This window comes from Condylostylus longicornis, unplaced genomic scaffold, assembly GCF_029603195.1.
Source record: "Condylostylus longicornis isolate FDR11 unplaced genomic scaffold, ASM2960319v2 ptg000038l, whole genome shotgun sequence".
In the NCBI taxonomy this organism is placed as follows: domain Eukaryota; kingdom Metazoa; phylum Arthropoda; class Insecta; order Diptera; family Dolichopodidae; genus Condylostylus; species Condylostylus longicornis.
Genome location: NW_026578007.1, coordinates 13769607 through 13775606, shown reverse-complemented (window position 1 = coordinate 13775606; position 6000 = coordinate 13769607).

Genomic DNA, 6000 nt, shown 5'->3' with positions numbered 1-6000 from the left:
AAGAATAAATTGTAATTATTTTAATTTTTTTTTTTCATTTATCATCTGTCGTTTTTATTTATTTTATTTAATTTTTTTTTTTTACATTTTTTTATATTTAATATTTTTTATAATATTACAATACCTAAAAATAAACATTAATTCTCAAAATTTTGCTATTTTTACAATTAATAATTCTAATTTGCTTAACATTTTTTTTTTTCATTTTTTGTTAAATTTTTTTGTTAATTAAATTTTAATTGTTTTTTCTATCATGATTTCTTTTCTGTTTTTTTTTTTTTGTTGATCTTTACGCTTTAAATTAAATTTGCTATGTAATTATTTTTATGAATTCTCTTTTTCATACTCTTTATATAATTAATAATATGTGTACGTTTTGTAATTTTTTTCATTTCTTTTAATATTTTAATTATTTATTGCTCGCAAAAAACGAATCATTCTGTTTAAAAAAATTAAAAGCAGTTAAAAATATTTTGTGTTAATAAAATATTTTAAAAAACAATTCTAAAAAAAAAAAAAATTTTTTTTTGTTTCCTGGAAGTACAAATCTTAGTAATTTAAAAAATATATAATATTATCACGATTTTCAAATGAAAAATGAACATTTTTATGAAAAAGAAAAATTTCCAAATTTAATGAATATTTAAATAAAAATATAAAATTTAAGTAAAAGCTGTAAAATTTTAAAATTTTTAATGAATTAAGTTCAAAAAAAAATGTTTTTTAATTGCAAAATATCAAATTGCAAATTCAAACGTAATTTAACTTACATTATAATAATTAAAAATTAAAAAGTAAGAAACATTTAAAATTTTCAGATTTCTAAAATATTTTTATATTTTTAATGTATTATTGATTTTCATTTGCTATTTTCAAGATTTATGATTAAAATTTACAATAATAAAATCTAAAATAATCAAAAAAAAATTTCTATAAAAAAATTTAAGAAAAATTTTTTTTTTTTGTTTCTAAAGATTTGTACAAAAAAAAAAGAAAATATTAATTTTCTCTCTTTTACATAAAATAATTACAAAATTTTTTTAATTTTTTTTTTTGTTAATTTTTTAACAAACTTTTTAAACAAATTATTTTTTTTTTTAAAATTGCATTTTATTATAATTAAAAAATATTTTCTTCTAAAAAAAAAAATTCTATTCGTATAATATTTTTCATATATATTTTATTATCTATTATAATTTTATTTAAAATAACAAAATTTGAAATAATTATTTATTCTTTTTTGTTTTACTTAAATATATATAAAAATTGTTTATTAATAAAATGCTATATCAGTAAATAAAATACTGCATACAGTTTTACGTTAAAAAAAATAAACAAAAAATTCATAATAATTTTTAATAATGAATAATAAATTTTAATAATAATGATAATAGTAATAATAATAATAATAATAATAATAATAGTACAATATTACTAATAATAAGATGATAAAAAAAAATTTATATATATTTTATTTTATTAGTTCTATCAATCGTTTTTTTTTTGTTTTCAATATTCTTCAATCAAATATATTTTAATCAAATTTAAAAATTATTTTTTTTTTATTAAAATTTAAAATAAATTTCTCTTAACAAATAAAATTTCTTTAAGTCTTTTTTTCTTCATTTTGTTTTCTTTAATTATTTCATATTCTTTTATGCTGTATATAATAATAATAATATATATTTATATATTTAATGTACGTATATTTTCATATTATATATAATTATATTTATTAATACATAATTTTTTTTTTAAAACGTCCCATAATATAATAATATTATAATAATTAATAACTAGTAAAAATTTTCAACATATTTTAAGTTATATTATATGTAACTAAGTTTTGTTTTTTTTTTTTATTTTTTGGTAATATAATTGTGTGTTTATAATATTTTATGTAAAAAGTATAATTTAATAAAAAATAAAATACGATATGCTGGTTAAATTGTTTTTTTGTTTTGTTTTAATTATTTAAATATTGGTTATTTACCATACCTGATTGAATAATATAAATTAAATCTGTTGTGTATGAAATGTTTTTTTTTTTTGTTTGATTTAAATTTATTCATTCATTTTGTTTTCTTTAATTTCTTTTATTTTTTTTTTTTTTTGTGAAAAATTTGGTTATTACTTCAACAAAACTACTTTAAATATACAATAATATAATATGGTATTTGAAATTTTTTTTTTTTTGTTTTAATATAATTTAATTGTTTTTATTTGATATGATAAGATTTGATTTTTTTTACTTAAACAGACAGAAATTCGATTAAATTTTTTTACTCATATATTTGTTTGGTTTTTGATAAGGAAATAGATATGTTTTTCATTAAGATAAAATGATTATGTTTTATTATTATTTGCTTTCTTTGCTTTTGTTTTTTCTTGTTTAACTGTGGTTTATAAAATTTCTTTTATTTGTTTTAAAATATTTAAACTTTTTGTTATATAAATTTAAATATGAATTTTTTTTTTTTACCATGATTTCAATCAAATTACATAATCAAAAATATTGAAGAATTCATAATAAAAAAAAAACGGAAAAAATTAAAAAATAATGCCATAATAAAAATTATAATATTTAAAAATCAAAACAAAAAAAAAAATACTATTAAATATTTTATTTATGATAAATTTTTTTTTATTTTGTTTTTGAATAAATTTACCATAAAATAGTTACCCATATTTTATACCTTGTCTTTAAATACTTTTTTTGTGTTTTTATTTATTTGTTATTTTGTTCATTTTTTTCTCTAAATATTTATCACTACATGCATAAGATTTGATGATTTTTTTTTTACAATGTGATTTGAAAATTTATAAAACAAAAAATCATGTGTAAATAAATAATAAAAATGACAAATATCCAAGTCTAAATTAATATCAAATTTCAAATTGAAACATTAGTATTAGAAAAAAAAAATAAAAAACAATTAACACATACTTTTACCATATAATATGAAATATTTATTTGGCTTCTGGACATAAATGAAAATGAAATATTTAATTAAATTATGAATTAATTGGGACCTTATGAAATTTTTTAATATTGCAGAAATTTCAAAGAAATAGAATTTTAAATTTGAATAAATGAATTTATCTAAATTCGTTTAATAGAATAAATTTTTATGAATTAAAATAAATGTAATTAAAAAAATACCAGTTTAAATAATATATTAATGATTACTATTGTATATAATTAAAAAACCAATAAAAAATTATCAAAAAATTAATTAATGAATAATTTTGTCTAGCAAAATTTTATCGATAATTTTTTTAAGCTAAAAACTTTAATTAATAATTTTAACGATTTTCATATAAAATATTTATTTTTTCATTAACTATTAACCAAAATATTGATTACTTCAATTAACTCTTTATTTATTTTAAGAAAAATTTTTACTATACTTATAAGCTCTTAAATAAAATATTTAATATAACACTTTAAAAATTTAAAATATTTGAGATTTTTTTTTTTTTCTTTTGATAAAATATTTAATGCTCAATAATTCTGTTGAGCAATTTCAGTTCGAAATAATACCATTACCAAATCCATAATTTAAAATATGAATTTGTAACTCTAATATTAAATTAATTTGAAAATAAAATAAGTTATATTAAAAATCTCTTTAAATATAAAGTAAAATAGAAATTTTAAAAGAATTTATTGAATTTTACTGATTCAATTGAATAAGTAAATAATTGTTTAGAATAAATAATATTATAAATATTACTAAATTGCAGACAATAAAATACAATATTAGAAATTAAGAATAAGATCTTTTTGTTTTAGAGATTATAAAGTGTCCCTCCTTTAAGCAAGTCTTTTCTATCAGAATTTTTTTATTCTTCCACATAAAAATTAACTTAAAAAAAAAAAAATAATAAAAAAAAAGTCTATTATATTTTAAAACTCTTTGAGTTTTTGCTTCTTTTATTTAAAATAAATTCAATTGCTTATTTCCAAATTATATAAAATAAAAACTAATTACGTAATTAAACATATAATTAAAAAAAAAAAAACGAAATAAAATAAAAACAAAATTTTTAAAGCCTAAAATCAAATTTTGATTGTCATTAATTGTAAATATTTTAAAATTTCTTTTTTGTTTTATTTTTTTTTTTGTATTTTTTTTACATTTTATATTTTATATTTTCACACTTAAGCTAGGTTTAAATATTTCATGCAAATTGCAATAAAATCTTCAAAAAAAAAATTTATTTAATTATCATAGAAGACTGACATACAAAGTTAATTTTTAAATACTATTCAAATTATTTGTTTTTTATTATTATTTTTGTACAGATTCTATTTGAATTCGCATGAAAATATTATAAACTCATACTTTAAATTAAAAAACTAGAAAATTTTTTCCTAAACATTTTTCCTAAAATCACAACATTTTTTTTTTTAATTAATTTTTTATATTTTTTTTTTATTTTTTTGCTTTATATTTTGTTTAATAATTATATTATGCTTTTTTTTGTTTTGTTTTATTTAACAAAGTAATATTTAAGTGGCAACATTCAGTCAAAAACAAAATAAATTTAATAATTATTAAAAAAAAATTTTTTCAAACTCTATTCAATATGTATACAAATATATATATATGTATATATGTATCCATTCATAATATATATATGTATTTAAACAAATAATATATATATATATTTATACACATAATTGATATAATTTTTATGATCTATGAATATATTCGAATATATTGTAATAATTAAAATATATCTAACAATACGATCAACAAAAAAAAATGTTTAATCAACGTTCAAAGTTTATTTAGTTTAATTAAATAGGGCTATTGGTTATTTGTTATTGGTTATTGGCTTTAAATGTATTTAAAAATATAATTGCATTTGGATACAAAATCCGCAATATAATTGAAATAAAATAAAAAAAAAAGAAATATTAAAAAGGAGAGAAAAATAGAAAGAAAAAAAAAACTTTATAAATGCGCGTTATAAGTTTTGAGTTTAATTATTATATAACAGTATCGTCACTGATCAATTTTAAAAGCTTTAATATTTTAATAACTTTCCCTTTATGCTTAACAATTTAAATCAACAGAATTTTGTGTTTTTTTTTTTTAAACACTTGTAACAAAATGTAAAATTAAAAAAATTATTTTAATTAATAATATAATAAAATAATTTATTAATATATATATATATTATATATATTTTTTATTTCATTTATGAAAGAATTTAAAAAATAAAATAAAATTTTTTGTAAAAAATTTGAAATAATATTTTTAAAAACATAATATTTTTGTATCTATTATTTAAAAAAAAAAAAAAAAATGATAAATTCTTGGGGGCGTTTAAATTAAAATTAAAATTTCACGTAATTATTCAATAATAATATTTTATGAGTTTCATTAAAATTACAAATAATAATATTTTGTATAATATACTTTAAAGAAGTAAAAGTTGTATTGTAATGCAAAATAATTATTAAAAGCAATCAATTAAATTAAAAGTAAATATTAAAATTATATGTTAAAAAATTAAATTGATTTTGAAAACCTGATTTTTTTATTTCTTTTTGTTTTTAATAATTTTAATTTTTTTAATAGTAAAAATTAAATAAGAATTAATATTGAAAATAAATTAAATATTATAATAATTGTAATAATAATAAAAAATATTCTATAAAATTAAAAAACAAAAAAAAAAAAAATCTTAAAAAAAATTTAATTAATATTAAAAATTTTTTTGTTTTTAATATCCGATCAAAATCTTAATACAAGTTAGAAAAATACCAATATAGTATTAAATATATATATGTATATACATATATTTGTTAGTAAATTTTTCAATAATATCATTTTTATTATAGTAGTTTTGTTTTTCAAATCAATTCCTTTTCATTTGGAAATCAATTAAAATTTCAATAATTTCTAAATGTGCAATAATATATTTTTTTTTTGCATTTTTTTTTTTTGTTGTATATTAAAAATTATACTGGAAATAAAGCCTATA